Source organism: Monodon monoceros, unplaced genomic scaffold, assembly GCF_005190385.1.
Source record: "Monodon monoceros isolate NGI ecotype Baffin Bay Population unplaced genomic scaffold, NGI_Narwhal_1 Super_Scaffold_12, whole genome shotgun sequence".
NCBI classification, from domain to species: Eukaryota; Metazoa; Chordata; class Mammalia; order Artiodactyla; family Monodontidae; genus Monodon; species Monodon monoceros.
This window is the reverse complement of record NW_021703768.1, coordinates 73,878,852-73,902,823: the sequence shown is the minus strand read 5'-3', so window position 1 is coordinate 73,902,823 and position 23,972 is coordinate 73,878,852. Positions and strand designations below refer to the sequence as shown.

The window sequence follows — 23,972 nt, the reverse complement described above, 5'->3', positions numbered from 1 at the left end:
AAGGGAGAAGGAAGTGAATGGAAATTTATGCATGAGGAGCTATTTTGTACCAAGTCCATTTAATAGATTTTTAGATATCATCTTCCATAAAAACCCTAAAGGGAAAACAGTATTAATATTTTCACCTTTTTTTTTTTGCGGTACGTGGGCCTTTCACTGTTGTGGCCTCTCCCGTTGCGGAGCACAGGTTCCGGACGCGCAGGCTCAGCGGCCATGGCTCACGGGCCCAGCCGCTCCACCGCATGTGGAATCTTCCCGGACCGGGGCATGAACCTGTGTGCCCTGCATCGGCAGGCGGACTCTCAACCACTGCGCCACCAGGGAAGCCCTATTTTCACTTTTTTTTGTTTGTTTGTTTGCAGTACGCGGGCCTCTCACTGTTGTGGCCTCTCCCGTTGCGGAGCACAGGCTCCGGACACGCAGGCCCAGCGGCCATGGCTCACGGGCCCAGCCGCTCTGCGGCATGTGGGACCCTCCCAGACCAGACCAGGGCACAAAACCGCGTCCCCTGCATCGGCAGACGGACTCCCAACCACTGCGCCACCAGGGAAGCCCTATTTTCACTTTTTTAGATAAAAAAATAATTGAGGCTGAGTGGCAAAATGACTTTCCCAAGGTGACAAACATAAACCACAGCACTGGTCCGATTCAAGTCCCAATTGTGGACGAAACCAAAGTTCTATTCTTAACCAGTGTGGTAGTCTACCAGTTATATAGCTTATGATGAAGATGCTTGAAAACTTCTGTAGAAGTTGCAGGGCTACCCAAAATGAGCCTCTTTTGGACCTGGAGTTAGCCTAGGCTCCAGGGATAAATTTACTTCTAAAGTCACCAATTCTCAAATTTCGTGTATCAGTGTGATATTGCGATTTATAATAAGAAATATGTATTTGGTCTTACCCTTGGTTCCTGGATCACACTCCCCAAATCCTTGAAATTGCCTAAGCGCAAAGAGCAAGGAAGGTGTCTTCTGTTATGTTAAAAAATGACTTTTGGAAACCACTGAAAGATGGGGGCTGGTTGCCAGTGGAGCTAATCCAGTGATTAGAGGGTTGGAACTTTGGGTCCCACGCCCACCTCTGGGGAAGGGAAAGGGAGCTGCAGATGGAGTCAATAATTTAATCAACTGTGCCTGTGTAATGAAGCCTCCATAAAAACCCAAAGGACAGGTTGGAGAACATTTGAAGGTTCTGGGACAGTGGCGCTCCTGGAGACGGCATGGAAGCTCCTCGCCCTTTCCCATGCCTTGCCCTATACATCTCTTCCATCTGGGTTATGTCCTTTTACAATAAACTAGTGATCTAATCAGTGAAATGTTTCTCTGAGTTCTGTGAGCCTCTCAAGCAAAGTAGTCAAATCCAAGGAGGAAGTCGTGGGAACCTCTCATTTATAGCTGGTTGGTCAGAAGTACAGGTAACAACCTGGACTCTCAGTCGGCATCCTGAGTTGGAGGGCGTTACTGGAACTTCCAATTTGTAAACAGTCAGTCAAAAGCACAGGTAACAACCTATGTTGTGGGGCGGGGGGGGGGGGGGGGGGGGGGGGGGGGGGGGGAGACGGTCTCCTAGGCTTGAGCCCTTAACCTGTGGAATCTGACACTCTTCTCCAGGTAGACAGTGTCAAAATTGATTTGACTTGTAGGACACCCAGTTGGTGTCCAGAAAGTTGCTTGTTGGATGTGTGAGGGAAACATCGTCTCCACCCTTGCCCCATCCCCTGACCACCAACACCAAATTGTAATTTTGTGGGTACAGCACAAAAGAATCAGACAAAAAAGGTTATCTTTTTCAAATTCCCATGGTCTTCCCATATCCTGGATCACACTACTGCCACTGAGCCCAACCAATCATCTTCTGTGGATGTCAAGATGTCCTCTCTTGGCAGCCACCACACACTTGGCAGGCAGATCAAAAGTGCCTGGAGTTTTTAGCCTTTCCCTCTACTTTTAGATGTGAATAAAATCCCTTATCTCAGAACATGGGATCTGGCACACCTTGGTTTGCACCAAAAGTAGTTGGCATGCAAAGAAACTGGATGATACAATGTGCAAATGATGGAGAGTTAACTCGCTAACATGAAAACATTCACCAATGGAAAAGAGAAGACAGGAAGGAGCCAAGCAGACAAATTTCTTCTTTCCCGCACCACCTACTGTTGATTATTTCATGCAACATGCCCAGGAATATACTGTGTGCCGAGTAGATACACCTGCCTGGCAACATCATGGCTCAAGGTGAAGCAGTAGTCAGACATATAAACACAACATTTCATTTTTCTTCCACATCTTTTCTTGTCTCATTGCCCTTATTCTTTACTCTCCTTCTCTTAGGTTTGCATATACAAAATAAAACACTGGCACTTAATCCTTACCTCAGGCTCCATATTCTAGGGAAACTGGCAAACAAAGTCATTTAGTGAATTTAAGAATTACTACATGGGATTGTTAAAATGAAAATTCCCGAATGTTGACTTTCTCTACCTTAAACATGGAAACTTTTCTGGGTCATTATTTAATTATAGATGCTATCTTTGTTTCACATTAATCCATGCATTTAAAAGAGATTCTGTGGAATAACTCAATTTTCCCAAGTAGTAAGTTTTGCTTTCCTCCTCCATGCTAAGAAAACTACCAATTGTGTTAGAATCAGAGATATGTTTAGAAACAGGCAATGAAACATGATTGGTCTAACTCAGCAATGACAACACTACTCCCAAATTTCCAAGCCTCCCTTGAAGAGGGGTGCTGCCTGTCCCAGCTCTGGATGGGATGGTGCTGGAAAAGCTTTGTTCTAATAATAAAGAAGTACAGATGGGGCTGGCTTAGAGTCTGACACTTCCCTAGCCATTCTTTCTTGAACGTAGACATGATGCCTAGAGATGCAATACCATTTATCCACCAGCTTCAACAGCCACCTACCCATCATAAACGGCAAGAAGAGGAAGAGTAAACATGCCAAGGATGATGGAATAGAAAGATAAAACTGTTGGTCTGCACTTCCTGCAATGTGAAAAAACAATCAAAAACTCTGTTTAAACTATTATACTTAGGTTTCCTGAGACTTATAGCCAAATGCATCATTAACTGCATCTTGTGTATTGAGTGACAACTTCTTGAAATCCATGATTTCACATGTGGAGCTTATCTAACAATGACATTGACTTCAATCTCATAAAAATAGGAAAATTAAAAAAAAAACCAACTAAAATAGCAGAGCAGAAGTGGAATGTGCAGTAAATTGATACATCACTAAGCCATATATTATAAATACAAGTGTAGGATAAATATTAGTATTTCCCCTACTTTACAAATAAGAATTGACACCTAAGAAAGAACTAAATATTTTCTTCTTTAGTGTTATAGTTAAATGGTTGAACCAGTATTTAAACACAATTGTTACGAGGTCTTAACATGTATATTTTTGCCAGTATAAAGCTTTCTTTCCCAAATGTATATTTGGAACAGTGACGAAATTTTTAACAAAGGTTTTACATTAATCCTTATAATGAGACCAAATAGGTTTTGGAAACATTAGCTCTAGTTCTGCATTCTTTCCCAGAGTCTTTAATTTTCCAATTAATGTTATAAATCTCCCAAAATAAAAAATAAATTTACATTTCAACAAGGACCCCCTTTTTTTCCCAAAGAATACCTATCAACGTCTTATCAAACACTAGTATTCCAAAGAACAAAGTTTGGGAAAGCTGTATCGGCACAATTGCATGTATTTATTCAATATTTATGTGACATACTACAGTTCATCACTTACTACAATGATTTATATATACTACACACACATAAATACCTCTATCTACCCAGCCATCCATCTATCCATCCGTCCATGTATCTATCTATCTAGATATATATTAGAGACATCCAAAAATCTTTAGGCTTGATTCTAAGGGGTCAAATGTCTTTTTTGTATAATGCCCTATGTACCTCAATTTCTCAATACACATTAAACTCTAGTTCCTTATTGTCCTTATAAGCAGTTTCCAAGACAAAAACAAATGTAGGAAGGATTTATTAACTTGTTCAAGTTGACATAGTGGGTTATAGTTGTAATGAGACTGAAGTTTCTGCTTTCAGTTTATTCTTCCAGTCACTGGGCAGTCCTTCAGTAGTCTATTCAAGCTAACTTTTGAGTTCTGGAAAGTGAGGAAGGAGAAAAGAAAGTAGATAATATTTCATTTCAAAGGACAATTCTTTCTAATTTTCTCTTTTGGGTAAGAGAGGAAACAACAAAAATGTTGTAGTGTGAAACTATCACTTGGAAGAAATCATCTACATTTAAGACTAATTGAAAATTATCAGCATTTCGATTAGCATGGATGTTGTTTATTTTGTTTTGCAAGTTTACTGACAACAGTCATATGGTCATAATGGTGATGGAGCTCTTATTTTAATTATGAGTTTTGCTTCTGCAGAAAGAAAAATGTAGACTTATCATACATGCTCTAATAGATAATAAGAGTTCAAATTCTAGATAGTACAATGACTTTCCCCCAAACAGATCTTTTCCTTTTAAGCACCAGATCAATAAATGACCCTTTTGATCAGAGAACAAACTAAAACCTCCTCCGTATTTTGCTTGTTACTTTCATTTTTCCCTCAAGAAAAGATGAAGCCACTTAAGTAGCAGACCACAAAAGCACTATGGCACTTTCATCATAGTAAAGAGTTCAAAAAGTAAATAAAACTTTGTGGAACTTATATTCAAGAACAAAGCTAGCACCCAGTAGCTCAATATGCCTTTGGGATTAGGGGTTTATTCAGAGCATCAAGAATCAGTATTTCCATTTAGACATACAAGTGATCTAATAGCATTCATAGGACTTTGAAAGCCTTTTTGAAATAAAAAGCAGAGCAAACTACAAAAGTATAAATTCTAAATTTTCCTACATTATTCCTACTTTGTAGAGCATCTGGTCAGGATGGGGGCTGCCAGGACATCACATATCAATCCCATATGAAAGAACACACTGATCCACGTGACCATGGCACAGGAATAGACTAATGAGAACCCAGCAGCATGCCTCTCCTTTTCAATTAGCTTTCTGTCCATTTTCACAGAAATACACTGGGGGAGGAAACTTTGTGGGTATTTGCCACCACCAACAGATCCTTTTCTTGTCTTAATCTATTGAAATACAAACTAGTAAGGGAGTTTAAATGCCAAAAAAGTAAAAAGAAACACAAGACAGGTATCCATGGCAAGGACTGACGCACACTTTGGCAGTCAAAATGGATATTTTGGTAGAAAATGAATGATTGGTGGTGGGGGGGAGCTCTCTGTAAGGCTGACATTTCTATTTTTTTAAGAGGTGATATGGGTCATTTAGTGCATAATGGGATAAGGAGATTAAACTGTGAATAATATTAATAAATATTACTTTCAAATGTATCTTAAATGTGAGGAGAAAGTACAAAAATCTGTCCGCATCTCCATCCTCTAGCACATTGACAAAATAAGCATTCACTCGATGGTTTGTTTGGTTCATATCTTCTGTATTATTGAGTAGGCAAAGCTACTGAGAATACAGTCAAGTTTAAGTTCCACACTTTGATCACCTGTTATTTATTTCCTCTTGGCCCTAAGAACATTCAATGCCTATTTTGCTCCCACAATCACAGTTAAACTCACCCACACAACTAAAATCTAATTGGCAAAAAAAAAAAAAGCTTATTTACATGGAAAATATACCCTGAGGAAAAAACCATTCTAATGTCATAACTAAAAAATGACAATTTTGTATTTGAGCATTTCTTGCTGGAAATGTTAATTGCAAAACGCGCCAGCTAAGATTTGCTCCATTGTTACCAGCACATGTGTATCTCATTTGCTCCTTTGTCTTGCTTTACAGCCATACTGCAGTCTCAGTGAGTGATGTTCTTGAATTATTTCTCTTTCCAAATTCTTTTTCCTCTGCTTTCCTTGTTTTACTAGTTCTCAGGTTTCAGTCTGTGTTGTTCCCCTTGTCTGCTACTCCTTCTGGAATTCTAGCTTTATAAAACGCTGTAGTGAAGGGTTGCAGGATCTTTTCCCCTCTACTTCTATACTGCCAAGGGACTCTTTTTGAAGACCTTACTTTTACCATCAAGAACTAGGGAGGCAGACCCAGTGGCCTTAAGGGATTTAATTAGAGTTCACCAAGTTAGAATCTCCGAGCTCTCAAAGACCTAATTTAAATACAAGTTCACTCATTTTTTCAACTATTTCTTAGGCCCTTATTAAAATTTCAGGTTATTAAAGGGAACATCCCGTGTTTTGCAATACACAGAAAATAAACCTGGGTTATGCAGAATCTCAAACACCCTCCAGGTGCAAATGCAGAATTCTGCCAATCGCTAGGAAACTTATAAGGAATTAGCATATAAATTATTAAAACTATCATGGAATTTTGTTGATCATTATCAATTACGTTTATATGGGTGGCATCAGTTTTATAGGAGATAAACATTGGCTGTAGATTGGTGAGAGAAAATATGTAATTTAATGTATTTTTGGTCAGTTGTCCTACTATTGCCTTGTATACAAATGATTATTATTATGACTACTCTTTACTTTAGGTGGTGTTATATTCCTTTTGTTAAGCTGTCAGCCAGAACCCTTGTGAAAAACTAATGACAAATCATATCAATTTATAAAAACTTTCTGGTCAATCAAACCTCTGTTACGGTTATGACAGGAGAGCCACGTAAAACACAATTTCTGATTGACAGCACTGCAATTTTATGAGAAAAAAAAAATGCTGGTCTTTACGTGCTCTTTCCTTTCTACATTAAGAATTGTGTCTTAATTAGACGTTCTAGCCAGAAATTGGCTTAAAACATGAATTGACTACACCATGATGTCAAAATTTAAACAACTAGCAACATTAAAATCCGCATAACTTTGGCATGAAGAAACACAGAGCAACAATGGAAGGTGCCACTAAGCCAGGTGTCACATAAATAGGAGAAATGGGCAAAAAGAAAAGCTAACAGGTTGCTTCGACAGCATTTAGTTGTTTAAGCCTCCTTGTAAAGATCACTCAAACAGAATAGAAGAAATTCATAGGGGTCAGAGAGATGGAAAGAAAATGAAAGCTTTGTCACTTCAGTTTGATGTGGGGTGCAATTTATAAAACACTTCAACATTGTTTTGTTGCCTTTTTTTTAAATTGCCACCAGAAAGAACACTTCTTAGTGAAATAACTGTGAGAACTCTGTAACAGCTACTGTTTTCAAGTATTTCTCCACTCACATCCCTGTAGTATTATCATATAATTAGCATATTAACTTTCTCAAAGTTAACTTTCACTACGGCTTTAATAACTGGATTGAAGATCTGGGTCTTTCAGAGAGCTAACTGGTGAAACGTAGAATTTAGGTCATCTCTACACTTTGGATTTTTTATCATTTAGATGGTTTAGAGGGCATAAAATCTTAGGTACTTCTCCATTTAGTATTTCATTCATTTCATTCTTACAAAAAATATGGCAGTAGAGATACAAATATGAAATATTTTATGCCAATTTACACTATAAGTCGTCATCTCTTAAACCTGATTATTTTTTGGCATAACTGCACAGAAAAATAGTAAAATTGTCATCTTATAAAAGCACACTCTACAGGCTAACTTCATTTGTGCGATTGAAATAAAATTGCAGTATATACAAAACAAAACAAAAAAAGCACACTAATTCTCACTTACAACATTACAAGACTAGTTTACTGGTATAAATTCACATGAACTTCCCAAGATGAGATATTTTTCATAATTTAAAATTTTAAAGTTACGGTTTATAATGATCACCCTGGAGCAGTAAAGGAAAATCTGTTTCTTTAGTGGATGTGTTAAAAATTCTTTCCATTTGCTTTCCACCAAAAGACCGTGCTTAAGTACTTCCATTAAATATAAAATATTTTTCAGGTTTGCCTTGTTATTTAATGAAATTCAAAATCAGTTTGCAAAGGCAATCGCCCCACTCCCCCAACTCTCCAAAAAAAATCTTCATTTCATGACAAACATAGATTTCCTGAGAGATGGAAAACATTCACTGTGAAAATCGCTATATTTATCCTTGAGACATATTTGGTAAAATTCACTAATTTGCCCAGTGCATAATTGCAGTATGTTCATGGAAAAACAAACTGTCTTACCAATGACTTTAAAACAGAATCCCTCTGCTCTTAGAATTCGATGGAAGCAAGCACTATGTAAATACTAATGACTGAGTATGATCTTCCCAGGCAGTGGGAAGGAAAATGCTTACTTTGGTCACACACACGCAGACACACAATTGTGTGTATATGTTCTTTTTAGGAAAGGCCTTTATAATACAGTCATAAAAATAATCAAAATAATGACTTACAAGTAAACATTTAAGTCAGAGACCAAGATTGAGAAAAAAAGCATGATAACTATTTTTCTTTCTTTTTTTTTGTTTTGTTTTGTGGCTACTTTTCTAAATCGCACAGGTCAGATGCTATTTGCCTCTCCAGTGGTCTCTGAAGATTCTAGGTGAACTTAATTTGCTTTAATTTGATGTTGCAAATTTTTTTTAATAATATACTAAAAATCAAATGCAGTCTACTTTTGCTTCCCTGTGATGTAATTTTTTAGTTGCATATAAACTAGTTTATAAAAAGGAAATGAATTTTCCAAATTTGAAGGTGAACATAGACTTTCACATCGGAATGGAACTCCCAGCCCCCTGTCCTAGAAGAGTTCAAACACTCCAAAATCATGACCAGATTGCCTTCTGCACATTATAAAGTAAAATCCATTAGACATTTTGCTTAATTTAAAATAAACATAGAATCTGATTTTTTCATCTGATTTTGACTACTCACATATAGGTTGGTATTGCACATTCCTCTAAGTTATTGTGTAATAGATTTCACGAAGAATTATCAACAAAACATAAACACATTGAAATAGTCCTAATTTAACCATTTCTTCTGCTTATAATTCTAGCATCTAAAGAGGCAGGAAAGGGTAGCTAAATTGAAGATATCACGACCATAATAGACCATAAAAGGCTATAAAATGTAGTTTAATTCCTTGCATACCAAAATGTGTTGAGCAAACTAAGTGTAGTTGTTATAAACTAAATATCTGTGTACCCCGCCCCCAGGTTTATATGTTGAAATCCTAACACCCAATGTGATAGTACTGGGAGGTGGGCCTTTGGGAGATAGTTAGGTTGTGAGGGTGGAGCCTTCTTGAATGGGATTAGTGTCCTGATAAAAAAGCCCACAGAGAGCTCTCTCGCCCATTCTGCAACAAGATAGCCATCTACGAACCAGAAAGCAGCTATCATCAGACACCAAATTTGCCAATGCCTTGATCTTGGGTTTCCCATCCTCCAGAATTGTGAGAAATACATTACTGTTGTTTATAAGCCACTTGGTCTAGGGTATGTTGTTATAGCAGCTCAAACAGACTAAGACAATAGCAATAACTTAAATCATGTACATTTTTGAAAAACACTTGCCCTTGTAAAGAAAACCCCATCCTACATATCTGCCTCTTTTGACTAGGGTATTTGAATAATATTACATAATTCTTACTATATCCTGACTAACTGAAAAAATACTTATTAAAAAAATCAATATATAAAGAGGAGATGTGAGACTGGAAAATCATAAAACCTCACAAAAATGGGGGCAGGTATTATTAGGTAGGGAAAGGACTAAAACCTTCCTGTATTTTTTTAAGATCCTGTCAAAATGCTGTATTAAACCAAAAGACATAGGAAGAACCCAGGGAAAGTCCAGAGCTCAAGATTAAAAGCACAGAAGAGTTTCAAATAGAGATTGACTAACTGGAAGGTAAAAGTATAAAATAATATATTCACAGTCTAGGAAACTGCTAGTTATAATAGATGAAACATTTTGAAGATAATCACGAAGGAATGAAACTCAAAATATATCTAAGATCTACCAGTTTTTCATGCCTATTCTAATCCTTGCTCTCTTCAGTTTAATTCTGGTTTACTGCATCACTCATCTACACAAATGCACTTGATTTTCGGGAAAAAAAAACAAACTAGAAGCTACAAAAATAGCCACTCAACTAGTCCTCAGGCCTCTTGCATCTGTCCTTCCACAAAGATATTCTGTTTATCATTGACCACGAATATGTGAGACTTATGATCAAAAAGGCTCATTTTTAATGTCTTGATTTAACACTTACTGATAGATTCATATTGATTATACCAAGACCATCATTGTTTTCACCTGATAATATAGCAGACAGAAACTTGAACTAAGTGTAAAAGAACTGCCAACACAGCAGTTTTCTTATAGTTTACTTGTGCTAGTACTATTAGTATTGCCTTCAATATGAACTTTCTTTTTTTTTTTTTTAATGGGTTTTGTTTTTGTATCCATTAAGTGAGCCTGTGTCGTTCGGTTGGAGCATTTAACTCATTCACATTTAAGGTGATTATCAATATGTATGTTCCTATTACCATTTTCTTAATTGTTTTGGGTTTGGTTTGTTTTTTGTTTTGAATTTTATTTTATTTATTTTTTATACAGTAGGTTCTTATTAGTTAAATATGAACTTTCTATACAGGATTTTTTAAATTCACTAGTAATTGTTGGAGACTTAAATTAGATAAAACCAGAAAATATATGAATCATCTTAATTGAATACTCATCAACTGCAATACGTAGCGAGACACAGAAAGCAAACGAACAACTGTGTGTGTACCATAAGATAATGTGGAGCATCCTCCTTGCCCTAAGAATAGTCCACATACAGTATGTGTAATTTGTGACTCTTTTGACATGTTGTCCAAGATTGGGTGCCAGTGTTGATCTGTATGTTAAATAGGAATCAAGTTTGATTTTTTTATACAGATTACATCTAGCATTCTAACATAGTATACTGGGTACTCCTCTGGGGTCAATGCATGCCTCACCACCACACACACACACATGGGATGGAGGCAATAACTGTATAATACTATCAGACCAACACTCATAAAACTACTAAAGATGCGTCAGTCCTCTCAAGCATTTACATCATGATCCCTCATGGATTTCCTGTACAAATCCATGATTCTAACGTTCAGAGTTTTAATATCATCTGCCCTCATTTTATCCTTCTCCCTCAGTTCCCATTACTTCTCAACACTGAAGCCCTGCTTCTTTGCCTTGCTTCTCTACCACACAGTAGACTTTTTTCTAAAAGTGTCTTCCTTTCTTCTATATTCCTGTTCAAGTTCTACTTCTTGAAACTTTCTGCAGCTGAGTCCAGACCGCTTACTACTTTTGTAAAATTGTACCCCATAAATCATTCATTCATCTGAAAATCCCTTACCTTTGGCCTCTTCTGCCTCCTCCCCAATCCATTTTCCAGTCTTTAGTCCTTGTCTTTCATCTGCATAGAACAATTAAATGCTTGCTCGTAAGATAAAGTGAAAAATCTTTAATATGTTGCTTTACTGAGTATATGGCCAAACTCTGAGTAACAAAACCCAACAAAAGAGTGATTTAAACTAAGAACTAAGTTCTTACTAACATAGAACTCTGGGGAAGGCAGTGCAGGATTTAATGGCAGCATACTTCCAGCATCATCAAGGGACCCAGGTTTCTATATTACTGCTTTGCTATTTGGCTCCCATAATCCAAGATGGTTCACTACCCCAAAAACATTCCAAAGAGCAGAATGGAGAAAAAGAGAGAGATGGAAAAACAGCCTCTGCCTTGAAGGACAGATTCTATAAGTAATACATCTCATTTTCTCACACCACAATGACCTAAACTTAATCAAAAGTCACGCCTAGCTAGCAAAGAGACTGGAAAATATAATATTTATCTCAAGTATTTGTATATCCAGCTAAAAATTGGTTATTTTGTTGCCAAAAGAGATATGAGTAGATGCAAGTTTATTATACAAGGATTGCAGGGCTCTCTACCATTAACTCCATGCCTATCTCTCTAGTATTTTCATTGTTTTTTACTTCCTCTTCTTTAGCAATGATAAAATTCTTTCAATTCCTCAATCTCTCTTTTTAGCCTGAATCACACTATCTAGAACTGACATTACTGTCTCTTAGCATGTGCTGCAGAGATAAGGAAACACCTCACTTAAGGATGAAGGAATATCTGACTCTCTTGTAGGTATAGCCTTTGTGGCCTCAAATAAAACTAAAAGAGAGGCACTCACTTAACATCATATTTTAGGGGGAAAAAAGCAAGGTTAGCGTATAATTCAGAATCAGGGAACCTCTGGTCCTCCTGTACTGGAGATAACCTAATAACCACCTGATGGATGCAAAAGTCTCACATACATATACAAACAAACAAAAAATTGAGAGAGAAAGCTGAAAAGGGAGGTTGGAGACTTGAAGATTATTCTTAAGAGTTGAAATTTGGTCCTATAGTCCAAATAGAACCACCATAGGATTCTACTGTGAGATTATTTTAAAAAACACATTATATTCCCAATCACACATTTGTAATCACTTCAAACCTTGAGAATGATAAAATTTGCTATAGGGACATTTCTATTAGTGATTCTATTATAATGTGATAGAATTGAATGGTCCCACTGGATTTACATAACCCTGCATTTGGTTCAAAAATTATAGAATTTCAGAGTAAAGGAGTCATAATGTACAACTTCCATTAATAATACAATGAAAAATCCTTTTGTGAAATTCCTATGCCACATCAAAATAAGAAAACTACCAATAAGGGCAGCATAGTATCCTCTAAAATAATTTTTCAATTGAAGTCATGAAATCTAGCTGAAGAAAAGTGCGAAGTAGGAAAAAATCTATAAAATAACTTGGATAAGTCAATATGAATGCTTCCTTATGAACATTCTTTTGAAGGAACTATCCTTATCATTCAATTCCATGTCTTACTAAAGCAGAAAGTGAGTTGGAAAATCATATGACTTGATTCTACAAGAACCAGTTGGTAAATCTGAATAATACTGGCATAGATATGATAATCAAATCCAGATCTATTAATGACACTGCCATGACACGCATATAAATATAAAAATAAAAGGACAAGAACAGAACCCTGAGGGACCACACATTTTTCAATAACTATTTCCGATGAGCTGCTACCCAATAGAGTATGCTGTGTCTGCTGACAAAGATAATTACATTTCAAACCAATTTAATGCTGTCTCAGAATTCCTACTCACGTTTCTGGAAGATCCAACAATATATCACTGTCTACTGTGTCAAAGGTGAGTGACAGACCTAACTTTGAGAGCAGGCATCCATTCTTGCCCAGAAACTCTCACATATCACTGAAGATAAACAGGTAGTCCCTGGTAACGTAATGGACACCCCAAAATCCAGGTTGGAATTTTATCAAATATTAAGCATAAATAATTGTGTCTTCAGGCAAAATATCAAACAAGTTTCCATTCTTTTTTATTTCCTAGAAGAGACAAGAACTAGAAAATCTGTATCAGAGTCTAGCAGGCACATAGTTGATAATCCTTAAATGTTTGTTGAATGAATATATGCATACAATTTTATACAATAGTCAATGAACTAGAGAAGCAAAAGGCATGTAAAATAGTATGCTAATAGGTTACAGTATTCTCATTTCTAATAAAAGTATAGTCTGCATATAATTCCTCAATTATATGTGTAAGCAGAGCCAAGTAAGCCCTTGAAATAAAACAGATAAAAAGCAAGATAATAGAACTAAATATAACAAAACTTCCCAAAGTATGCAGAGATGTCTTATGTATTTCTCCAAGACTTGTTTTCAATCACATTTTCAAGAATAAAAAATAGGAAGATGGGGGCTTCCCTGGTGACACAGTGGCTGAGAGTCTGCCTGCCGATGCAGGGGACACGGGTTCGTGCCCCGGTCCGGGAAGATCCCACATGCCGTGGAGCGGCTAGGCCCGAGAGCCATGGCCGCTGAGCCTGCGCGTACGGAGCCTGTGCTCCGCAACAGGAGAGGCCACAACAGTGAGAGGCTCGCGTACCGCAAAAAAAAAAAAAGGAAGATTTCATACCTGTTGTGGGTATAAACCAAAGGCCATAAGTTCAGGTGTGCGAATAAAAGTCACTTTCATTATTTTCTTTCAGTCAATAACTTATATTCCCCCATCCCACTGAAATGTGGGAAAGTCAGCTCTGTTAATTCTATCATCCTTGTGGTCCCTTCAGTTTTGCCATTTCTGCTGTTTCAGTGCCTTTCTCAGTACCTAGTGTGCTGTCAGCAGGGAGCTGTAACAAAAATTTGCTAATTTTATAGCTTATATACCAATTTTTTCTCTCCCCAAGTCTCTGTATTTTCAACATGAGAGACACCTCTCTCATTTTCTCCCATCATACCTTCCAGGACACCTTGCATATTCTCAATGGGACTGGGTCTTACCAAGATAAGCCAGGAAAAATAAATGTGTTAGTTAAGAACAAGTTGAGCTGCTATCACAAAATATTCAATAATATGGAGACTGAAACAATGCAGAAGTTTATTTATCTTTCATATAACATCCACAGACAAGAGATCTTCTAATAATAGGAGAGCTCTACATCTTCAACAGGGGGGTCCCTGTTTTGGGGTCAAGGTGGTTGCTCAAGCTTTCTTCATATCTTATCCAATGGAAAGGACAAATGGACATAGGGAGACATATGTATATTCCTTTTTAGGAGTATAACTTGGAATAAAGACTGGCTTCATTGGTGTGTGACCGGTACAGACACACAGGCCTCACACTCAGAAGGTAGCCCCATGCTTGGGGCTCTGCAGTCACAATATTAAATTCGTTTTTAAAATCTTAATAATTTTATCTTTGAATTTGCATTTTGAAAGAGAAGTTCAATGGTACAATGGAACCTGTGCTAGGGGCATGGAGCCTTGGCTCACTCTTGATCCTACCTCCCTGGGGTGTCTCCTCCTCTCTGAAACAGGTCTTGGCCACTCTCTGCCCAGCCTCACCCAGTGCTGCTGTCCCTGACCCCCAGCAGGGGTTTGACCATCACAGATAAAGTTATTATCAATATTTGCGTACAGGTTTTTTTGTGAATGTCAGTTTTCCCTTCTCTATGGAAAATATCCAAAAGTGGTATTGCTAACTCATATGGTAGATATATGTTTAACTTCATTAGACACTGCCCATCTGTTTTCCAAGCAGCTGTACCATTTTGCATTCTCACCAGCAATGTATGAGAACTGTAGTTGTTCTACATCATCACCACACTTTATACTATCATTATTTATTTTTTAATTTTAGCCACTTCAATAGTTGTGTAGTGGTTTTAATTTGAATTTTCTTATTGGATAATAAAGATGAAGGTATTTTATGCACTTATTTTCCATATTTATATCCTCTTTGGTGAAGTGTTTGTTCAAGTCTTTGCCTAATTTTTAATTGGGTCGTTTGTGCTCTTATTATCGAGTTCTAGGAATTCTTTATATTTTCTGGATATAAACTGTTTGTCAGATATATGACTTACAAATATTTTCTCACAGTCTGTAGCTTGTCTTTTCATTCTCTTGACAGTTTGGCAAAGAAAAGTTTTAAATTTAGATAAAGTCCAATTTTTCAGTTGTTTTTCTTTTATAGATCATGCTTTTGGAGCCATTTCTAAAATCTCTCGGCCTAACCCCAAGTGATAAAAATTGCTTCTATGGGGCTTCCCTGGTGGCGCAGTGGTTGAGAGTCCGCCTGCTGATGCAGGGGACACGGGTTCATGCCCTGGTCTGGGAAGATCCCACATGCCATGGAGTGGCTGGGCCTGTGAGCCATGACCGCTGAGCCTGAGTGTCCAGAGCCTGTGCTCCGCAACGGGAGAGGCCACAACAGTGAGAGGCCCGCGTACCGCAAAAAAAACCCCAAAAAACAAACCAAAAAATTGCTTCTATGATTTTGTTAAAAGCTTATAGATGTCTTACATTTAGATCTATGATTTATTTTGTATTAATTTTTGAGTAAAGAATGAAGTTTAGGTCTAGGTTAACATGTTTGCAAATGGATGAGCAATTGCTCCAAAAGTACTTCACAAGACCAATCTTTGTTTAATTTCTTTACACCTTTGTCAATAATCAAATGGCCAGGGACTTCCCTGGTGGTCCAGTGGTTAAGAATCTGCCTTCCAATGCAGGGGACATGGGTTCAATCCCTGGTTGGGGAACTAAGATCCCACATGCCAACTAAGCCCACATGCTGCAACTTCTGAGCCTATGCCCTCTAAAGCCCACGCACCACAACTAGAGAGAAGCCCACGAGCTGCAACGAAGAGTTTGCATGCCACAACTAAGACCCAACGCAGCCAAATAAATACAAAAATACAAAAAAAAAAAAAAAAGAACACACCACCCTTTAAAAACATAAATAATCAAATGGCCATATTCATGTAGGTCTATATGTGGTTCCACTGATTCATATGTCTGTCTCTTTGCCAATACTACACCATCTTCATAACTGTCTATAATTTCTACTGAGAAATTATTTTTTATTCAAATAAGTTTGTTTAGCAGCATTTTTTGTGGGCAGCTGGTGTTATCAGAGCCCTTAGAGAAAAGAAAATTTGATTTGGTTGGGATGAGGGAATAGCTAGAGAGGGCAATCCTTTTTAGTATGTACGGAGTGTTCTTGTGGTCCTAATCTCCAAGACTGGGCCAAGGAGTACATCTAAAAGTGGGTAGATACTAAAGACTGATATTGCTCACATAAAAATGAACGTCAGTCATTTTCTGTGTAGCCCTGTGGACTTTTGCTCTATTCATGTGCATCCTGATTCCCATCAAATACTAAAGGAAACAGATGCAGCTTTTTCTGTATAACCCCCTCTATCTTAGAACTATTTGATGAAATTTCTAGCTGTCTCAGCTTCCCTGAACTCCAATTTCTAGCTTCTTAACTCAGCAAGGCCACCAGACACTGTTTGGATCTTCTGGCCATGCTCACAGTCTGAGAACTGCCACCAGGCAGAAATCCTGGATGGTATTAGGGCTCACCATCTTTGTTTTCTTTTTCTCAGGGATAACAGCCTTTTACCATCATTTTCCAATGTCTGAAAATAATTGCTTAACATATTGTTCCAGTTTTCTAGCTGTTTACAGTGAAAGGTGAAAGCCAACGCTTATTACTCCATCATGGTTGAAAGCAGAAGTCCATTCTTTTATGTCTAACCCTTTAGAATAATCTTGGATTAGGTGTGTGTATGATTATGTGGATATGAAATATAATTTTATAAAGATTTACATATAGATATTTGTGCGAACATAAGTTTTCACCACATGATTGGTAGGTTGTGGTAAGGGTGTGGTAACTTTCTATGGTATACTTTTGTAAAGTGGTTGTACCATTTGCATTTTCACCACCAATGGATGCAATTACCATTTGCTCCACATCCTGTGCTTGGTATCATTGGTTTTTATTTTTTGTTTATTTTTCCATTCTATCAGGTATGACTTTAATTTGCATTTTTCAGGTTAATGACGTTGAGAATTTTTCATGTGCTTATTTTCCATCTGTTTATTTTCTTTGGTGATATGTCTGTTCAAATTCTTTAAACATATTTTAACTGAGATGATTGTTTCTTATTGAGTTTTGAGAATTCCTTATATATTCTGGATACAAATCCTATGCCAGATAAAAATATTTGCAAACATTTGTAAATATTTTCACATAGTCTGCAGCTCATCTTTTCATTCTTTCAACAGGTGTCTTTCAAGAACTTATGTATTTAATTTTGATAAAGTTTAACTTAGCAATTTTTTTGATGGATCATTTTGTTTGTTTATCTATGTTCTTGGCTCAATCCCCTGAGGCAAAAGAAATAAAAGGAAAAATAAACAAATGGGACTTAATTAAACTTAAAAGCTTTTGTACAACAAAATAAATCATAAACAAAATGAAAAGACAACCTACTGAATGGAAGAAAATATTTGCAAATTATACAAGCAACAAGGGGTTAACATCCAAAATATATAAACAGCTTATACAACTCAATTACAAAAAACAAAAAAACAATCCAATCAAAAAAATGGGCAGAAGACTTGAATAGACATTTTTCCAACACAGAAATACAGATGGCCAATAGGCACATGAAAGGATCTTCAACATGTCTATTAGAGAAATGCAAAACAAAACTACAGTGAGGTATCACTTCACACCAGTCAGAATGGCCATCATTAAAAAGTCTACAAATAACAAATGTTGAAGAGTATGTGGAGAAAAGCAAACTCTTGCACACTGCTGGTGGGAATGTAAATTGATGCAGCCACTATGGAAAACAATATGGAAGTTTCTTTAAAAACAATAAATAGGGCTTCCCTGGTGGCGCAGTGGTTGGGAGTCCGCCTGCCGATGCAGGGGACGCGGGTTCGTGCCCCGGTCAGGGAGGATCCCACATGCCGCGGAGCGGCTGGGCCCGTGAGCCATGGCCGCTGAGCCTGTGCATCTGGAGCCTGTGCTCCACAACGGGAGAGGTCACAACAGTGAGAGGCCCGCGTACCGCAAAAAAAAAAAATAATAATAATAATAAATATTATCCAGTAATTTCACTCCTGGGTACCTATCTGGAAAAAAACACTAATTTGAAAAGATATATGCACCCCAATGTTCATAGCAGCACTATTTACAATAGCCAAGACATAAAAGCAACCCAAATGCCTACCAACAGATGATTGGATAAAGAGGTGGTATATATACAATGGAATAGTATCCAGCCATGAAAAAGAATGAAATTCTGCCACTTGCAGCAATGTGGATGGACCTGGAGAATATTATACTTAGTGAAATAGGTCAGAGAAAGACAAATAATATACGATATCACTTATATGTGGAATCTAGAAAATAATACAAATGAATGTACATGCAAAACAGAAACAGACTCACAAATACAGAAAACAAACTTGTGGTTACCAGAGGAGCCAGGGATGTGGGGGGAAGTGGGAAGGGACAAATTACCGGTACAGGATTAACAGATACAAGCTACTGCATATAAAATTGATAACCACAAGGTTTTACTATATAGCATAGGAAACTACACCCATTATCTTGTAAAAACCTATGATGGAATATAATCTGCAAAAATACTGAATCACCATGCCGTATATCTGAAACTAACACAATATTGTAAAGCAACTATATCCCAATTTAAATAAGAAAAAAATAAGAAATCAATTAGTTTATATTTACCCATATAGTTACCTCTCCTAAAACTCTTCATCTTTGTGTAGATTCATAGTTCCACTTGTTATCATTTTCTTTCTTCCAGAAGGACTCTTTTTTTTTTTAACATTTTTTTCATGCAAAACTGAAGTCAAAATAAGATTTAAGGTGAATGCAAACTCAAAGAATTCACCACTGCATACTGCTGGCCAATAAAAATATAACGCAAGGCACACAGGTAATCCTTACTTTTTTAGTACCTGCATTAAAAATGTAAAAAGAAACAGATAACATTAATTTTAATAATATAATTTAACCCAATATAACCCAAATATAATTTCAATATATTACCATTAAAAATAGTAACAAGGGCTTCCCTGGTGGTGCAGTGGTTGAGAGTCCGCCTGCCAATGCAGGGGACACAGGTTCGTGCCCTGGTCCGGGAAGATCCCACATGCCACAGAGCGGCTGGGCCCGTGAGCCATGGCTGCTGAGCCTGCGTGTCCGGAGCCTGTGCTCCACAACGGGAGAGGCCACAGCAGTGGGAGGCCCGTGTACCAAAAAAAAAAAAAAAAGTAACAAAATATTTTACATTATTTTATACTAAATCTTCAATATCTGATGTGAATTTTACAATTATAGCGTATCTTAATTTGGCCTAGTCACATTTCAAGTTCTCAGAAGTTACATATGACTAGCAGCTATTGTTTTGGATATCACAGGTCTAACTATTACGACTGACTTGAAATAACCAACGTCACTTTCCTCGGGTTGGTAATAGGAACTCTAGGCAAGGTAGAAAGTATTCAATGGGTATTTTGTAGGCAACTAACAATGTGAATTACACCAACCTTGTATTTCCTCTTCCTATTATGTCTCAATTCTCAGAACAATTATACTTTCTTGAATGTATGATAATCTTGGATTTATGTTACCAAAGATTTTGGTTAGTTAGGACTATGACTATGAGGGGCTATAGAACCAGCTGGCTATGCTTTAAGCAGTAGCAACTTGCTATACCTTTCCTTGGTTCTATGTTACAGAAAAAAAGAAAAAAAAAAGAAAAGCTGAACAAAGTATCCACATACCACTTGTACCTAGTACCTAGCAAAGACCTCTCAGCAAATATGTAAAAACTAAATCTGCATGACTCAACACAGATCTTCTGCTCATGACCTAGTTCATGATGGGATCCAATTCTCTAAAAAAAAAAACTTTCTGCAAGGTCTTCCAAGCAATTAAGTATAAATACTCAAATTCTTCTAGTCCTTTGGTTACCCCCTCTGAACGACATTAACTCAATAGTAGGTTGTAGAGGAAAGATCTGCCTGGCTGATAGACCTCCTGTTAACCTGAAACAATATTTCCAGTCTGGAATCTGCATCCTTGGAAATAAAAGAAATGACAATTAAAAGCAATGTTCCCAGTAATCTAGCAGACTCTCCAATAAAAGATTTTCCTTTACAGCCAGAACCATTAAGGCTTTATATCAAAATATTAAAACAATGTTGTTTAATAAGTTAACCCATGTAAATATAATCTCCTAGCATTAAGTAGATATTTTATTTTCTGATATAGAAACAGATGAAATGGCACATAGAGGGATGTCCTTCAACATTCTTCCTCTTCTAATTTTATTTTAGAAAAAAGCACACTTCTATATCTCTTTCTGAAAGTACATGGAGAAAAAATTACTAGACCAATTCGTGCGCAATGACTTCTTATATTGCCATATCCAGAAGGCTCTATAGCATAGTGGCTATGATTTGGGCTCTGAAATTAGGCTGGCACGTATCCAAATCCTGGTTCCAACATATACTAGTTCTGTGAATTGGGAATATTTATCTTTTTACATCAATTTTTCTCATATGTATAACAAATATAGTATAGATAATGCAGATATAATACAGGAATAATGGAATTAACTGGTATTATATCCATGAAGTATGTATCACAGGGCTTGACAAAGAAAGCTCAATAAATAGCATCTCTGGTTTTGTTTGGTTGATTGCTCAATTTCCTAACAATAGGTCATATTTTTTGGTATATCTTATATTTTGTTTAAATGTTAGAAACTATGTATACAAGAGCAGTAGAGACTGAAGTAAATAGAATTTATGGGCAGAAAAAAATAGTTTGCCTTGTCTTTGGTTAGGCCACCTGTATGAATGGTTGAATCCATCTAAGCAGTAGTTGCGTTGGTCTTGGGATTTGTTATTGGTACAGTTTCCTTTCTTACTGGGTACAGTATTCCAGCAACTTCAAATTCTTCCATCATTGGGCTGCTATTTTCTTGAACTTATGTGTTGCTTGAAGTGCTAGTGCTGGGGAGTTTTCTCAGCATCTGCTTTTGCTTCTTCTCATTGGAGAGTCTTGTCACTTTTGAAAGTCAGCTCTTTTGGTTGCATTGCGGCTTCAGCTCACTAATGCACCCCCTAAGTTATAACTTTATACACTATCTGGTTTTTTGTTTTTGTTTTTGTTCTTAGAATGGGAGTGACATTCTCTTGTGGCTTACCATGTCCTAACTGAAACACCTAAATTGAAACATTTTAGGAAGTCACTTCTGACCTTTGATGGGAATGACTAAGTAAATTATTTGTAAAGATACAAGTCACACGACACATTTTTTTGTTTTTTGTTTTTTTTGCTGTACGCGGGCCTCTCACTGCTGTGGCCTCTCCTGTTGCGGAGCACAGGCTCCGGACGCGCAGGCTCAGTGGCCATGGCTCACGGGCCTAGCCGCTCCATGGCATGTGGGATCTTCCCAAACCGGGGCACGAACCCGCGTCCCCCGCATCGGCAGGCGGACTCTCAACCACTGCGCCACCAGGGAAGCCCTCACACGACACTTTTTACATGCAAGGTGCTTGGTAAATATTTCAAATCTAACTCACTTGTGGAGGGAGGTTAAATTCAGAAGATAAACTTCTGTAATCTCAATTAAACACTATAATTTTATAATTCAATAAACTAAACTATATTAAACCATCCATAGAAGACTTACTTAATAAAATTGTTTATTACCTACATATATAAGACATAATATCTAAGTAACTCTTTTGTGGAGGTAATATATTCATTATCAGTATCTTGATTCAATTACAGTACTGAAAAGCTCAAAGTCTCTTTTTTTGGAAGCAATTAAAAATCGTAATAAATTATGCAAAGTTAACTTTCCGGCATCTTACACTTTTATTTAAATGAATGTTAAAAGTCAAAATCTAGTCTATATGATAATAACTCATTGAAATATTTTAGAATCTTTTGTCAACCTACGTATGTTCAGAAACCATCTGAAACTCACTTTTTTTCTCATCACTAGGATATATTTGAATATGTAATCTTTTAAAATGGAGAAATATAAAATAATATACACATGAGAAATATTTTTATCACTTTTGAAGTATTACAGTCATTCATTAACCATAATAATTGATTAAAATATTCTTAACTAAACCTCTCTTAGATTACATTACGAGTTTGTGCCTAAAAGATACATTTTTAAAAAATTATATTTGACAAAAATGCTCCACAGGGGATGTGAAACAGTAAAACCTCAAGTTTGAAGTCTCACATATTGGCTGCTGTCAAAGGCATAGAGAAAACATAATTTGTGAGACCACGTCACAGATCTTTAATAAAGGGTTCCTCAACCTCGTCACTATCAACATTTTGGACGGGATGATTACTGTGGGGGCTGTCCTGTGCGCTGGAGGGTATTTAGTAGCATTCTTGGACTTTGCCCACTAGATGCCAATAGTATTTATCTAATAGTAACAATCAAATATTGCCAAATGTCCCCTAGGTGTAGGGGGCAAGTATATTCCCAACTGAGAAACACAACTAACTATATATTATCTCCAACACCAGCTCAACCTGAAACATAGATCCAAAGGTAAAAGGTCTCAAACTCTGAAAACCGAGGCTCTCAGAGTGCATAAAGAACTATAATTTGTATATAGATATAGATGCAGATAGATATTTTATATTGCTATCCAGATATCTAGATAGACAGATAGATAGACAGATACTGATATTTTAGAAAAGTCCATAGGATGTTCACCAAAAGGAAATTTAAATGATGTGGACATTACTTACATTTTTCTCAAGATACTTCTATAAAGTTGCATTGAATTAGTAACACAAAACTTAGGCATTTAAACAGAGTAGCACTCTAGGTCTGGGTCTCTGAAGGCAGGAATGTACAGTTACCTAGGTTGCACAAACTATGCCATTTCTTAGATGACACATAATTTGGGATTATAAAAGTCTAATAGACATCTGGTTTTCACATATCTTCGTTTTATTATTCAGACTTCAGGGAGTTTGCTTTCTTGCAAAATAGAAAATAAAATGAAAGTTGGGATTTATAAAAACAGAAGAGCAACATTGCCTACAAAATGGTAAGTGAAAGATATTTAAAGAATCAAAGAAAATCAATACATTTTTACCCTGCACAACATCATTACATGCACTTGGAGGACAACAGGGTAAAAACTTATTATTTTTACCCAGAGCTTACATCAACCTCCTCTTCCCCATCCCATACCAGTCTTTGTCTATTCAGTCAAGTTTCCCTCATCTTCCTTCACCTTCTGAGGAGGGGTCGTCTCAGCCAAATGAGTTCCTGAAGTTTTAAAAGGTGGAAATGAAGAACTGGCAGAGAATGAATGAAAGACAGAGGCTTCATGCAGAATGGAGATAAAGCCTATACTCAGGTAAAGATGATGTAACAAAAGCAGGAGAGAGGAAGGAGAACAGGAGAGAAAAGAAAAGAGGTTTCCAAGGCTGGGTTTGGAGATGATTTGCATGAGACTTAGAAAATGAGCCAGTGAGAAGTATGAGAATCTTGGGAGGGAAGAAAAG

General features: G+C 37.0%; 1 long non-coding RNA gene across 1 annotated transcript in view; it reads right to left on the bottom strand.

The window, feature by feature from the left end:
• The window catches only part of LOC114892618, a 34,089-nt gene extending 14,736 nt beyond the window's left edge, over positions 1-19,353 (bottom strand). The window contains exon 1 of the long non-coding RNA XR_003792759.1: positions 19,131-19,353. This is a non-coding gene — a long non-coding RNA (uncharacterized LOC114892618). The remainder of the gene's footprint in view (positions 1-19,130) is intronic.
• Positions 19,354-23,972: the final 4,619 nt, after the last annotated feature.